Source organism: Nyctereutes procyonoides, unplaced genomic scaffold (assembly GCF_905146905.1).
Source record: "Nyctereutes procyonoides isolate TBG_1078 unplaced genomic scaffold, NYPRO_anot_genome, whole genome shotgun sequence".
Classification (NCBI taxonomy): domain Eukaryota; kingdom Metazoa; phylum Chordata; class Mammalia; order Carnivora; family Canidae; genus Nyctereutes; species Nyctereutes procyonoides.
In genome coordinates this window covers 33,229,507-33,246,427 of record NW_026575121.1, presented here as the reverse complement: position 1 = coordinate 33,246,427, position 16,921 = coordinate 33,229,507, and positions in this window count along the sequence as shown.

Genomic DNA, 16,921 nt, shown 5'->3' with positions numbered 1-16,921 from the left:
CTGAGCTTTTATCAGACTTTGAAAGAAATTAACTTTTATTCAAAAAAAAATTTAAGAACGTTTGGTCTAGGGGAGTCCTCTCTAATAGAAATGTGAGCCATTTATGTAAAACATTTTTCAGTAATGAAGTAAAAAGAAATAGGTTAAATTAATTTTAACAATGTTTTATTTAACGCAATGATTGCCACTTAAACACATAGTCGATATAAAAAAACATAAATGCTATATTTCTCCTTTTTTGTACTATGTCTTTGAAATCTGGTTGTACATTACAGCACATTTCAAGTGCTCAATAGCCATATACGGCTAATGGCTACAGTTAACAGTGTATCCCTAAAGATTGCTGTCCTTTGACCAGAAAAGATGGACACAGGATAAAAGATTCCTGATCCACCTTTTTTTCTCATATAATGTAAATAAAGCTAAAAGGTAACTTTGTTTAAAGAGGACTTGAAATGAATCTGCCAGCCCTTATGTGCTTTCTAACCGGATTTAGATGAATGCCTTGTTTAGTGTCAGATTTGTTGTGGTCCATAAGTGGGAAAAATGTGCATCCATCTAAATATATAATCTATTCCATGTAGATCTCCTGGGGAATACAGAGGAAGTCTTCTCTTTGCAAGCTGCATCTCTTAGACTGTGAGGCTTATGAGAAAACTTTTGACCAATACTTTTTTTAACGATAAGAAACATAATTTTAAAAACAGCTTTTGTGGGGGCACCTGGCTGGCTCAGTCAGAAGAGTGTGCAACTCTTGATCTCAGGGTCATGAGTTTGAGCCTCACACTGCGGGTAGAGATTACTTAAATAAATCAATAAACTTTAAAAATAGCTTTTGTGAACATAAGAAGAAAAAGAAACACATTTAAGTTGACTTATATAGGACAAAAAATTCACAAAGAATTTATTCAAAAAGAAACCAATTCATAAAGAATCCATCTTAGAAATGTAAGCTTTTAATGTAAAGTTCCCTACATTCAGTTGCTTCTAAGTATCAATTTGATCATCAGCAGAATACTCTCATAGTTTCCTGAAATTTTTTTTAGGTAATTCTTTCTTCATGAAAAATACTATACAAAAGCCAAGTATGTAAAATCAAAGCTCCTTTGTCTCCCCCACTATAATGCGGATGGTCGCAGGTCCATAGAGCATCACTGGAAAAAAAAAATAATAACCCCTACAGCTCTGTCATTTAGAATAATCTGGGTAGAAAATTAAGTTAAGCACTTAGGAAAATGCAAAAGATGTGAAAAACAGTCCTGCATTTAAGAAACCTAAAACATATCATCTGAAAAGCTAGAACTAAAAACAAATACATAAAAAAAATTAGAGAATAATTAAATGGGACCAATGGTAAGTGTAAAATTGCAGAAGAGGTGCTCTGGTCTCTTTAATACCTAAACTCTAATGCAGAGTAACTTTATAAGTAGGCTAAGTAAGCATTAGCCCACATATCTTGGTTTAAGAGGCAAAGGGCATGACCCCCCCGCCCCCCGTTTCCAAAAATTCCCACTTTGGGACAGTTATCTATGTGGCTGGTATGCCCTAACTGAACACGCATTCCTGTGTACAAACCATTCCCAAACTCAGGACAAAGAGACAAAGCAGCCCATTGGAGTCAGTACCAAATCAGTCTTAACCCCAACTGCTCATATCCCATGATCCAGAACAAGGATCCTGCTATGAATCTTTCTGAACCCAGAGACCAGCTACAGGAACTGTGACTTGTCCTTACTTCCATTCATTGCTTTGTACTCCAGGTCTTCCAGCACTAGAGTCACAGAATTTATGCAACCTGGATATACCCACACCTCCAACACTCATCACTGTCCTCATTCTTTCCAGAGCCTAGAAATCCCGTACCTAAACTTCTGTAGCTGTGGCTGGATCTCTGCCACTCCCTAACTCTGTCACTTGCCTAAATCTCTACCTGGTGTTATCCAGGGTGTTAGGATGCCCTGACTATCCCGCTTATCAAGGATGTGTAAAGTTGATTTATGAGCTCTGGCTTTCTACTGTTATTTCTCTTTCCTCATTCCCAGAGCATTCCTCCCAAAGACGACTTTTTGAGAGGAAACCATTTTATTTCTATCAAGAAAACACAATTCCTGATCTTCCCTGATGAGCAGCACCTCCCCAATTCTTTATTGCCTATTGCTTGGAGCTTGCTTAATTTTCTGTTCCATTCCCACAGGCTTATCCACTTTCTAGAAGCAACACTTCCCCAGTCTTACTAGCAGCACTCTCCCTGAAACCTACCATTACAAACACTTCCTTTGAAAGCATATAGATTCTCCAGAACTCCTTATTAAATGCATATATCCCTAGGGGAATCAGTTTCACATATTCTATCACCTAATAGAAAAAGTTGAATATGTAAGACAGAATCTTCAACATCTTTAAGACAGAATATATAGTATTATAAGAAAGAATATAGTAAAGATTTAGAAATGATTTGATATAGGTATTTGATAAATGAATAATATATATGCCTCGACATACTCTACTCCATGAAAGTCAGGATTCCCGGAAAACTAATTAATGAATTCCATGAATTCTAAAAATCTTTAGTTATAGTTCGGATATCAATATTAATTAAATCAATAGATTTCCAAATGTCTTTTATATACAAAGATACAGATTACAGTACTGATATAACAAGGTGTTTAATAAAAAAATAATAATAATTGTCCAGAGATAATGTCACTCCCCAATCAGTATTGCTTACTTGTGTAAAGATGTTCAAATACCCTACTGACTACTAGATCCAGTTACTGAGAGTCAATTATATAAAACTAATACCGCCCAGTATATTAAGAACAGCCGTGTTTTATGTCCTACTGTTGATACGAGGAAGGAAAAGTTCATTTCAAAAAAGGATTATAGGGGTACCTGGATGGCTCAGTTGGAAGAGCACGAGACTCTTAATCTCAGGGTCATAAATTCGAGTCCCATACTGGGTGTAGAGGTTATTTAAAAAATAAATGAATAAACTCATAAAAATAAACTTAAAAAGCATTATAATTGTCTAGCCAAACTACAGTATCACTATTAAATGTTAGGAAAGAATCTATTTTCACAAACTACATTGACACTTGCTTCCAAAGGATAAAACTTGTAGGTAGAAAGGGTGTTTAAAGATCAAAGAATACTAACTTCCTTTGCTCTTTTCACTCTCAAGTTGGCAAGCTAATTGTTGCAGAAAACCAGCAGAGGGAGCACCAACCATTGTTTTTTGTATGTGTGCTCCAAAAACAAAGGGATTGTCTTCATAGATTTTTGGACACTTTATCAAGACTGGCAAAAACCCTTTAAATAAAAATATGATTTGTGACTGCTAAATTTTCTCTTTAACTCTTTTTATTAAGTCAGTATTGAAACATTTTCTTTATTAAAGTTTTATTTAAGAAAGTAATACAAAGTGAAACAAATAAAAAAAAATTAAAGTTAATAATCTCCTGCATTCCCTTCAGACATTTCTAAACAGAGTGGTATGTGTCTTTTCATATCCCTTTCATTAAACAAGTAAAAAAAAAATATGTAGGAGTTCTTCACTTGCTTGATTTTTAAATGGGGTCCTACTAAAAAAAGCCTTTCTGTAGGTAGCAAAAAAGCATGAAACATCCATGAATATGCAGTGGATTCAAGAGGAAATATCAAATAAACACAATGTCAAGCCATATAGAAACCATGTGTGCACAGAAGGTCAAAAGCATACAATACCAATATGGTATCACTGACTTCAAAATGAAAAAAAAAAAAATCTAAACACATCTGAACGAATGTGTGGATCTTGAAAAACATATAAACATAAGCCAGAATGTCCAACACTTTTCTTAAAATGCCATGAGGATTACTAGGTGAATTAACTTCTGGTATACAATATATATTACCAACCTTTTCACAAAACAAAAGGAAAATAAAACAACAGCAATACTTTTTAAAAAGTGGAATGTATTAAAATTGCATTTTTTTTCAAATTCATAACATTTCACATACTCCAACTGAAGCAGGGGACCGAATTTGTTTCCATTTAAAGCAATATTCCATTTAGTTGCATGATTTAACTGAAAAAGAAAAAAATGATGTAGTCATAGATGTGGCCAGAAGAGGCCCTCCATCCCATCCCACTGAGAGAATCCTTGGAATTCACTATAGGTTCTTATCCTTATCCAACCTTGTCTCTTTGCAAAGAGATCCTTCTGAGTAAGTAGTCCCAGGTCTTAGAGACCCATCTAGCCCGTGGTTGCTGTCTCTGAAGGGTTATCTTTGTGAGCCCAGGAAATTTTGCAAAAACTTCCATGGTCCTGGGTCTCATTCTTCATCCAATTAACTCCAAGTGTCCTCCTTGTTTTCCTCTGTGTCGGTGAATACCCACTTTGGACATACCCTACTAGAGGTGGCACCTTTGTCAATTCCTAGGCACCTTGATCTCATAGCAGATTGCTATGAAGGAAGAAGCATTGTGGGGATGGAGGATAAGGGAAAGAGGCATAAAAAGAGATAGGGAAAGAACAAGATAGAGCCAAAGAGGGGCACCTCAGTGGCTCAGTTGGTTAAGCAGTCTGCCTTCGGGCCAGGTCACCATCTCAGGGTCCTGAGATCGAGCCCCATGTCAGGCTCTGGGGAGTCTGCTTCTCCCTCTCCCTCTGTCCTCTGTGCACTCGTGTGCACTCTCTCTCTCTGTCTCAAACAAATAAATAAAAATCTTTAAAAAAAAAAAAAAAAAAAGCAAAAGGCTGAGGGCAAGTTGACAAGGGTAAGATTTCCCTACATGGAGGATTATAGAGAGAATTCCTTCCGAGAGTGGGGAGTAATTAATCAGCTGTGGTTTCCTTTCCATCTCCCCAAAGCATAAAAAGGTCATGTTATCTGATTTATTTTTTTCCCTTTTGCTAAGGGATTTAGGGATATCAAAAAATTTTCAATAACCACCTTTGTGACAAAATAAGACAACACAGCATACTGCTCCTCATCTGATAGATGAGGAGAACTGAGGAATGGAGAGGTCAAAAGCCTGGCTCAAGGTCACAGGAAAGGCAGTTACCAAGTTAGGATAAGACCCTGGGTTCTTGACTCCAGCCCTTTACTTTATCCACAAAGTCAACACAAGCAGTCTAGATTTGTTATCTCACCCCCCTTCTTTCTCAAAGGCTGAGTGACAAAGAGTGCTTAGTGTGATACTGAGTGTAAATGACAGCACAGGAAGTCCATTCTCAGGGCAAGCTGTGAGACTGGCAGCTGAACGGGAGGCTGGAAAGCAAGTCTGTACAGAGCACTTTCAGTCTACACTCACTATCTTGCCCCTACTGTGGCCAGAGTCCACCAGGACCATGGGGAGGAGTTGTGAGGCTGCGGGGGACACCAGCAGGTTGAAAGTCCACTTAACTCATCAACTCCTGAGCATCTCTTAGCAAAATGAAAAGCTGTGAGTTAACAAGGAGGAAACCAGTCATCTACAGAACTGGGTATTTTGTATCATTTAAAATGTTTTTTATGCAATAATTCACATACAAATTATGGATTGTACTATATAATCATTTATATGACCGTATATGATTAGTATGCAGATTTTCAAGGAACACTGTTTCTGACACAGGACTAGCCTTAGAATTCAACTCTTTGAAACACGTTAATACAATTCTGTAAGGAAGTCTATCCAGTCACGTATCACATGTTCGAGGCTTAAAATGCTGAAAGTAAAGAAATGTTACATCAAAACAGGTTCAGTATGAATATCAACCATATATGGAAGAAACATTTATATGGAAACCACACCCACTGCTGCATTCACAGTTGTTTCAGTTGAGACATGGTGTATACACAAAGTAAAGAGTGTTGGTCTAGCTTATAGCACAAAGACAGGTTTATTTGTGCTGTTACAGCACTGTTATTTACTCGAAATACAAAGGAGAAGAAGTAGATGAAGAAAAGAATCGAAATAGAAAAGAAGCCTATAGTGACTGAATTCTACTGTAAATTGAATTTCATACTACCTTCCTGTAAACATACTTTTTTTTAACAAGCATTTCACTACAAGTGAATAATCTCTTTAACAAAATGAAGAAAAATAAACTTTTCATACATAAAGGACAGCATCCCAAAATACAATTTATAACTTCTTGTCTAATGCTAAACTGTGATCAAGAATTTTTTTTAATTTTTAAGTAGCAACCAAATAATTGTATAGTAATTGTATACATAATCTTGATATCTAATCTTGACTGTTTAGTTATATTTAAATTAATTGAAAGAGATGGAGTCATTACAAATCTGACAGATCTTCTATACATTTCTTTCTTAATTCTAAATGTCCACAAGTTGTGAAAAGCTAATCTCTGACATACACACTCCGATCATCAAATATTTCCATACAAAATGGATCTGTTCAAAATATCAGTCATCTATAAAATAAAGATAAATAGTAATCACCACAGACAGGAATTGTTTTACTTCATTTATTTATACTCAAATTTCTAATTTTTCTTAAGGTCAATCAGAAGTTGGCAGATTTTTCCAGAATCTAGAGGGCAAGCATAGTCAACGAGGGAGACACACACACAGAGAGACACAAAGAGACAAGAAAAATCCCAAAATGTACTTTCTTAAAATACTAGACTACTTCAGTTACGACATATGTACTAGCTTGGGGTTTCTAAATCAACAGACTGAAGAAAAACTGCCTTGTCATCAGAACTCCAAAATATATGGATCTCAGGAGAAACAAATATGTGAAGCTATAGATCTAAATCCAAACTCTCTGTGAAAGAAAACAAATTTTAGCTGTACAAGTTGAGCGACTTGACCAATACGTTAGAAATCACACAGAAACTATTCTGACAGGGTGGTAAACTCATTTTCCTTTCAAATGTGGGGAGAGAATAGATAAGGGACACTCATGGAAGCAAACAGAATGCAAAACTGAAAAGCCTAAATAGAAAAGACCGATGAAAGCATAACATTAAAAAAAGAAGTGTTTAGCTGTTAAATCATCCAAATTGCTTTGCCAAATTTTGACATGCTTGATTTCCTGTAGGGAAAAAAAAAAAAAAAAAAGCTTTTTTTTTTTTTTGTCTTTTGAAAAAAAAAAAAAAAACAACAAAAAGTGAAGAAAAATAACCAGCTGTTCCTTGTATAGTTCAGGAAACAAGTTTGATTTATTACTTTAAGGTTATTTTTGAATGAGCTGCTTGTGGCAGCCAGAGTGCAAGAAAAGTCACTGAGGCCTGTCCACTTGAAGGGCTCAAACAGCTTCCTGAACCGTCCTTCTTCACTCTGCACCTCCGACGGCTATTATTGACAACGTGTGACTGGGGCCTTCCAGGATCTTAAAACAGCGGGGATCCCGGCCAAACAATCAGGCTGTCAATTACCTTTTCCCCTGTTGTGAAAAAGGGACCCAAGACAATGCCACGGCTCAGCAGGGAGGTGTGCGGCTCCGAGTACGTAACCCACTCTTGCACCGTTCAGCATTCACAACCAAGTGAATGGTTGGTGCCTTCACTTTTGTCTGCGTGTGTCAGCTCAAACCAGAATTACTGCAAGGTAGATGTCTCCATGGAAGGATTTTTGCGTTCTTGCTAGGGCAAAATTGACCCTGTATACGGTCATCTCTGAGCCCCGTGGACATTACTCCCTAAGACCCAAACAGACACAAAGAGTATCCCGCTCCCGGCCCCCTTCTGTAGGCTTGTCCTCCGGGAACGCCCAACTCTCTCTACCTATATTGTGGCTTAAAAAACTTCCTGTGGCCATTGATGACTTGCTGTGAGGACTGTCCATCATCCCGCCCCTTTGTCTGGCAGTCACTTCCATTCGAATTTGACTGACTCAGGAAGCCTGAGTTATTTGTAAAGAACAACAAGGCTTTTCATTCATAATTTTAGTAGGGGGACAGGGTGCTAATGACTGAGCTTGAATAACTAGGGAATGTGGTATTCAAGGCAGGAAGAAGCCCAACTGGCTGCCAAATGAGGGAAGGAGAGGATGTAGGTGAAAAGTGCCTGGGTAAAAAGCCAAACAATGACAGGAGGATCACACAGATATACAAATACAAATCAGGTTTTTAAAAGGTGAGACAATCGAAAAGGTGGAAGCAGGAAGGAGGACAGGGAAAATCTAACAGGATTTCATTAACTTTGGGGTCAAGTTACATGGCACAGTTTACAGAATCCGAAACCCATAAAGTGTCTACGAAGGAAGTGATCTTTTCTTCCACTGCTGGTTCTCCTACAAAAACAAAAAGTCACAAAAAAAAAAAAAAAAAAAAGTAAAACTGGTTTTCACTCTCTTTTGGTACCTTTCATATGTTCAGACAAAGAGAGTTTGTTTTCCAAGGGTATTCAGCCTGGCAATCAAGTCTAGGTTCCAAAGAGCTCACTTTCGGGGTTTCTACTCAATTTTATGTGCATGCAGCATAAACACAATATGTAATAATTTAACATACCTGCTACTTCCCAGGAGGAGAAATGGTGAAAATGTAAATTTTTAGGTGAATGTGACTGTATAACTAAGTATTATGAGATTTATTTTTCTTATAAATAATAAACAATAAAATTGTGTTTTGGGTTTTTTTATTAAGAAATTAAGAGCATCACATTGACATTTTTACATGCATGCTTTTTATACATAGATTCATAGGAAATAATCCAAAATGACAATGCTGCACATTTTAAGTCTATTACAAAGCAGCAGAATGATGCATGCTGCTTTCTTCAAAATCAATGTAATTTCCTAAACGAAGACCGTTTCAGTCATTTAAAAAACATTTACTATGTCTCTTTTGATAGAACAAGTCAAAAATTGAACAATAATAAACGCTGATACATGAGGAAACAGCACAAATAGATTTTCAGGCAGGGAGACTCTAGGTTTATCTCACTCTACTGAGTCTATTGGGACTAGTAGTCTTCAGGATTACTAAGGCGGGAAGCCAAAGTTCAACTCTGGGCTGGGTGCCTTACCTTACCCTAAGTTCCTAGGTCACAAACTGACCCAACAAATATCCTTTAAAACTGAGGAGCTAACTACAACCACTATGCAGTTATTACCTGTTATTTCATTTGACAACCATCCTATTCTAATAAAAAGGAAACTGAGGTGCATATCATTCCAGTACTTTCCAATATTTTCCAACTATTTCCACAGAAGTATTCAACAAAAGCAAAAGACTGTGAACATGCTCCTGGAGCATTCCAAACTAACCTCAAGTAGGTCTCCAGTGGGTTTCATCATTATGATTTTCCTCGTCCTTATCATCGTCATCATCATCATTATTATTAGCTGCTTGTGTTTTAAGAATGTAAATGAATTGAAATAGGTGCACCATGGTTTCCTGTGGCCCCTGGTATATCTTGCAAATCCTTAGTGGTTTTTTTCCTCAGCTTTATTGAGGTGTAATTTTAAAAATTGAAATTATATTTAAAAGTATATAACGTGATGATTTGATTTATGTACACATTGTGAAATGATTCCCACAACCAAGTTAATTAACATGTCCATCACCATCCCTGGTTTCTGTTTTTTTTTTTTTTTTCTTTTTGGGGGGTGAAAACATGTAAGATTTACTCTCTCAGCAAGTTTCAAGCATACAATACACTTTTATTAACTATAGTATTCATTCTGTATATTAGATCCTCAGAACTTATTCATCTTATAACCGTAAGTTTGTACCTTTTGACCAAACTCTTCCCATTTTCTCCATCCTCTAGCCCCTGGCAACTACCATTCTACTCTTTGTTTCTGAGTTCAAATCCTTAGGTTTTTGAGAACAGGTTTAAATAATTTACCTCAAACTTAGGATTAATGATTAATTGCAAGTTTAATCACATTCTAATGATTCTAGATTAAAAACCAGGTGAAGACCACCATGTTCTTTGATCTACCGCCCCTTGGGATCCAAAGCTCAGACTGTAGGACCATGAATGACAGATGTCATCATTGGCTAGGACCGTGTCCAGGCTAAATCACAAAGTATGTATATTTTATTTTTCACTCCAGACTTCCTTGTCAACTGCGTTGGCACTTTTATGTGGATATAAATGTTAATAACTATATCTCTGGGGTACAAAAAAAAAGAAAAGAAAATATTGATTTTAGCATTTGGTAATTTCTTTGTTGTAAATATACCCACCTTGGCTGATTTTCAATCCTAATGTCACTAAGCGTAGAGATGAGAAGAGATATCCATGATCAGCTCTCGCAAGCAGGTATGAGCCTGTTCTAGCATCGTCATCTATCTATACCTTGTTTGATGTCTATTCCATTTTCTGTCCTTGTTCCCAGTGAGCTATGAATCTCTATTATGGTTTCACTATAATAATATAATGACTTTCATTTACTGAAGAGTTATTATGTCAGACTTTGAAATCTCTACGTGCATTATTCATTTAATCCTCACAATGATGCTTGGACATAAGAATATTTTTATCCCCACTATGGGGAAGGAAACTAAGGCAGTAAAAGATTGGAAAACTTATACAAGTCCCTTTCTGAAATCAACCTGAATCAAGCTCTGTGTAAGAGATCTTATAATTTGATTTTTTTAAAATCTCCCAGTGGAATTCTAATATGCAGCCAAGGCTGAGAAGTACTGATTCTGAAAACAAAGCAAGAACCCTTGCTATTTGAAAAAAATAAATATAACAACTTTCCAATCGAATATAGCAAACTATATATGTTAGGCCTTGGATAAAGCTTACTTCACACTTCTAAAGGATTTTTAAATAAATATTGATCAACTATTAACCATAAGTGAGATTTGATGGAAAGTGGTCATTAACATATACTAGAGGTTTTGGGTAAAATCCCCATTCTTACTGAAGTATGCTCAATCCTTCCCAATTCCAGCTGAGTTGATTTATAACACTTGCTGAACTGTAATGCTAGCGACCAACACTTTTTGCCCTTTAATTACCATGGGCTCAGGATATTTGGTATTATCTTAAATTTCAGAAGTATCATGATCCACTAATAACTGGAAAAGTGGTCAAGAAGGTAGGACATAAAAACAACTTATCTTAACAATTCTATCAAGTTCTGGAGCAAAGCATGCGAAAGACATGAAGACAATCATTTTTTACCACCAAACCTGGTCCTGCTTGAGTTTGAAATGCCCCTATGATGTTTTGATTATACTTATGGGATCCTTTAGTGCCATTAAAATATTTCACTTTCTGTCTAGAACCCTCTTAGCTGAACTCCACTATAACATTACAGTACTACAAACATAAGGGCCTTTTTCACCCACACTCTAGTATATATTCAGAGAAATGTTATTTCTTTTTTTAAAAAAAAGATTTAATTTATTCATTTGAGAGAGAGAGAGAGAGAAAGAGAGAGGGTATGAGCCAGGGGAAGGGCAGAGGGAGAGAGACAAGCAGACTGCCTGCTGAGCAGGGAGCCCAATGTGGCACTTGATCCCAGGACCCTGAGATCATGACCTGAGGTAAACTCAGATTCTTAACTGACTGAGTCACCTCAGGCACCCCAAGAAATGTTATTTTTCTTTAAATATTTTATTTATTTCTTTGATGGAGAGAGAGAATAAGCAAAGCAGGGGGAGCAGCAGGCAAAGGAAGAGGGAGAAGCAGGCTCCCAGCTGAGCAAGAAGCCCAATGTGGGGCTCTATCCCAGGACCCTGGGATCATGACCTGAGCCAAAGGCAAATGCTTAACCAACTGAGCTACCCAGATGCCCAGAAATGTTACTTCTAATAAAACACTTATAATTTGTACTGCCAAAATAAGAAAATGACACTCTTGTTACCTGGGGCCCAAAGAAATCAACTAGCCCACTGCCTTGTACAGAGGCTGCCTCCTTCATGAGCCTTGTTAGTGTTACCTCCACTGGGCCGATACACCCTCAAGCTTCAAGAGCACCCACTTGAAAACTAGCTTAGCGGATTCCTTCCAATGGCTTTCTGATATCTTCCTGGCTACCTGACTCATCTCTTCATTTAGATTGTCAGCTCCTTGCTGTCAGAAACTAACTAGTTCTCATCTCAGACTCATTGAGCAAAGTGATAGAGCCAGCAGCTCCCAGACCTAGGCCACGAAGACAGGAATTCTGCTCCCAGAAGGCCACATCACATTAATATTAAATAAGACTACTTGATACGTATTTGCTGATATTAAATAAGAGGAAGTAGTTGATATTTGCTTGATTTCCCAGAATCCTATAGAATAGGACTTGTTAAATTGTGCAAGACTCTAAACCTAAGAATTATGTTTGGTTGTCATTATTCCGAGTCATGTGCAAATCCACCTTTATACAATCACAATAATCTAAGGAATTTAGGACAGTGAAATATCATAGCATTCTAGTGTACAACAAATACCTCTGCACATACCATTTAATGTAAGAGAACATATATCTTCCTCCGAACAAGACATGGAGCTTCAACATCATTTCAGACACAAGGCTCCATCCCCAAAATATACAGTTAAATTCAGTGTGGGACAAGAGTCCGAATCTTGAAGCCAATCTCAAATAAAAAGGAACTCAGGATCCCTGGGTGGCTCAGTGGTTTGGTGCCTGCCTTCAGCTCAGGGCGCTATCTTGGAGTCTTGGGATCAAGTCCCACATCGGGCTCCCTGCATGGAGCCTGCTTCTCCCTCTGCCTGTGTCTCTGCCTCTCTCTCTCTCTCTCTCTCTCTCTCTCTTTCTCTCTGTCTCTCATGAATAAATAAATAAAATCTTAAAAAAAAATAAGAAGGAACTCACATTTCTCAAGCCTACAGATTTCTTGAACAAGGAATTCAATGAGTACACGTTCTCGTCAGAAACAACCACATCAGCTAAATAGGTCCCTTCTTCCCTAAAGTGCTTTACTGACTTTGAAGAGGTCATACATGAAAACAAAAAATCAATGTAAGGTTAAGGCTTCTATAGAAGTACTATTAGTAGCTGAATAGAGCTAAATAGAGTCATTAAAACTGGTTCTAAACCAGGATTCTTATTTCCATATAGGTACAAATAAATAAGATACATAAAGAAAATTGTGCTTACCGATTTTAAAAATTTTGAAAATAGGGAGGCAAAACAGCTAATTTTTTCAAATAAACTACCAAACACAAGTTAATTGTAATGATCATGGTGACTAATTGAAAGCGCTCCATATGGTAGGCTTTCTAGATGCTTTATATCATCCAATCCTCCCAGCTACCCCTTTACGGATGGGAACTAAGGTTAATCATCTCATTCACTCTTCACTCCTTCACTCACAGCATTTAAAAATAATGTCTGAATTCCTTATTTGTGCTGTGGGTAAAGCAGTAGGCAAAACTACTTTGATTCCAGACCTCGTGGAGCTTAGAATACAGTGAAAGGACAGTTATTAATCAATCACCTAATCACATGTCTGTAACAGAGAAGCTCAGAAGAGGAAAGGGGGAGATTTAACCTACTCAGAGAGGTCAGAACAGCTTCCCTGAGAACAAGACAACTGATAATGTGAAAGAGGAGTAGGAATCATTATGGGAAAGGCCAGAAATGTGAATGAGAGGAATAGCCTATACAAAGGGCCTGTTGCAGGGTAGATGTACTTTGGAGCAACTAAAAGGTAATAGTTACAGCTGTGGGGCAGACAGCAGAGGAACTTGGTATAACAGGAGACTGAGATGCGAAAGGGGCTGGACGGTAGGACCTTGAAATTGCGTTAAGGACTTGGATTTTTATCCTAGGAGTAACAAGAAACCAGGGTGGAATTTAAGAATTAGGGGATCCTGATCAGCGGCCTAAAGTGGCCCAGACCAAATCCAAATCCAGACCTCTGGAACTGCCAAAGCTTCCAGAAGCTATTAAGATACTTGAGCATTTGACCTACAGTGTCATTTTCTTTTAGGAATTACAGTGAAAGAAACCAAAGACTAATAATTTTGAAGATTTAATTTCCAATTTTTCAAATGCATGATTTTAATATCTTTTTAGGTATAATGCAACTATGTCTCTGCCTGGTGTCAAACCAAGGTGAAAAGAATATTTCTCAAAATGGCAAGGAGATTTTCACATAGAACATGAAAGTCAAAATTATTCACTATTTGGTGGCTTGCTCTTGAAACTAAACAAAGTGCTATCTTCTTTTTTTTCCTTTTTTGAGTTTACTTATTTATTTATTTTCAAGTAATCTCTACACCCAACATGGGACTCGAACTCACAACTCAGAGATCGAGTCACATGCCCTGTTATCTGAGCCAGTCCGACACCCCAGGACTAACTTTTAAACTTGAAACTACAGATTAGTGCTTAATTTTAATTATTCATATAATGATACTTTAGCCAAATGTAGTTTTCAAAGTAAGAAATTCATAAGAGTTTACTTTCACCTATAATCTCTAGCCACCTATCATCAACCTGTTTATTAATTGCTTTATTAAATAGTTGAAGAATAGGTATTCCCTACCGGCTTCCTTCCTATTACATAATACTTCCATAAAGATTTATTCTTTAATTTTATACTATTTACTATTTTAGTGAATAAAAATCATGGCCTTACCAAACTTGTTTTAGTCACTTCAAATAATTTTGCAAAACACAATGATAATTTCCAAGCTAGTGAAATGACTCTTAAATTCGGCCATTAAAAAAAATAAATTAAAAACTCTTAACTTTGCTGTTACAAAATTAAGACAAAAAGTATTTCCTTATTTTAAAGACACTCATTAATTTCATTCGTTCATTGAAAAGCACTATTGGGAGTCTAATGTTCACAAAGATCAGAGTGTGTGTTTTCTTTTTTTATGATTGCAAAGGTGAAGAATCTTTCTAGTTTAGTTTCAGGCCCATAACAAAGAAAGAAGTACATGGCAGCTCTGACGGACACTCCCCCAGATACTTGGAATAGTCTAGCCTCTTGAAGAGAGTCACACTCAACACAGAGTGTGTATAGAAAAGCAGTTTTATATAACGCCGCAAGATTCTCAGATGATTCACAATTCCCTGTAACTTCAAAATGTTTCATGTCCAAAGAAACAAACAAATTAAATTTGCATGCACTCTTAATTCCATTTACCAAGTTAAACATTTTTAGATTTGACTTGTTTTCTGAAATTAAGTCAGGGCTTGCTGGAATCCTCTGTACTGTGGCATCTGGACCATCAGAATGACTTTAGTGTCATCTGCTTGACTATATCTTCCTTAGAAAACAAGTTGAACTTCCTATGCTCTTTTGATCAAGTGTCCACATCATGAAAAGTGTAAAACCCAAACCTTCTGTTTATTCAGAGGTTACAATCGTCCTACTGCTAGTAGACTTGGCCAGTAATATACAAATACTCATTTTAATTTGTGATTTTCACTTCTATGAAGCTTTAGCGTGGGCTTAAGAAGATTCCAGAACAAAGTGTATCGAATGCTAAAAACAAACAGAAAAACAAATAAAACCTCAGGCTATTCAAGCAAAGGCAAAGCAACAATGCAGTGTTTTCACTGATTAGAATTTCTCTGCACACATCAGTCCTACAAAGGAAAAAGCTTAATCCGGAGTTCCAGGGACAAATATATTTGAAATATAATGAGAAAAATCATGCTGGCCAGCAAAGAAATTCTGTTTTGCCTTGTTAGAGAAATTCAGTCCACTTCTGACTTTGCATAAATTGTAGTAGTAATGTGCATGGATCTAGCAAAAAGATTGATTAGCCAGTAGAAACCACCGGGTGGATTCAGGTTGAATATAAAATCTCTGAAAAAAGACAAGACTCACAGGAGCCTCCAGTTCAAAGTCAACTCATCAAAAACCACTCCTCTTCCCCTGGGATAACTCCAGATCTTTCTTCAAGTTTGGTTAGGGATAAAGGATATCATTAAAGAAGGTTAGATGCAGAGATAAAACTGTTTCCAGTTCTTCAGGCTTTATAGATAAGAACTCTAGTGGTCTATTTTGAATTCCTTTGCAACTTTTGAGTATAGCTACTCCCAATCCCTCCTACAGGCAGTATCAATAGAATTTAGAACATCAAAGCAATTCAAAAATGAAATGACCACAAACATAGCCACCAAATCAAAAGGTCCATTATTGCAAAGCCCCTTAATTTTATTTATTTATTTTTTAAAGCCCCTTAATTTTAGAAGGTCTCTCCTAGAAGAGACCATGCATAACCTAAGTTTTCTATAGCATTTGGGATGTGAGGAGAAATGAAGGTTGAAAGACCCAAATTGTTACTCTTGGAAGCAGTATACACTATTGTATTCTGGGCCAGTTTTAAGTGTGAATACAAAAATAAATTGCCTTGATTATAAAACTAACAAAACGACCAAATAATCAATAGTTGTTAATTCTCCTTTGTCTCAAAAAGACATCATACTATTGCAAGATTTCTTTATTATCAAAACTGGGTCTGAACCCAGTAAGGCCAAGTGGTTTGGTCAATTTTACAAAGAAACTGGAACTAGAGTTGTTTAAACCTATGTTCTCCCATGATTGCGACAAAAATCAGAAATTTAGATGAGTCAATGCAACCTTGGAATTCTGACTTAACTCAGCCAACACACCTACTGGTAAAGAAGCATGTCTACACTGCCTGTATTGATGACTTCTCCCCAAAATCAGAGGCGGCAAAATTCACAAAGGTTTATACGCTGCTTCATTTAAAAAAAAGGAATTAAGGATAATTATATTTATAAAACGAAGTAAATCCAAGTAAATGTGGGAAACGAAATGAATGCAGAGATGAGATCTTAAATGTATGACACTGTTCAATAGCTGGAACTAAGAAAGCATGTTACTTGGTGCAACCTGAGAACTTAGAAGCGAGTGAGAATTGGTGCAGCAGGAGTTTCCACGGATTCAGTATTTTTCAACTTTGGGCAAACGGCAACACCTGTTCGTGCATCGGAGTTGCCTCTCTAGAACTTTGCACAACACTTTTGAAAGTGGGGCTCCACTGAAATTTTCCACAGCATTCTTTCATAATTCTGAAGTATC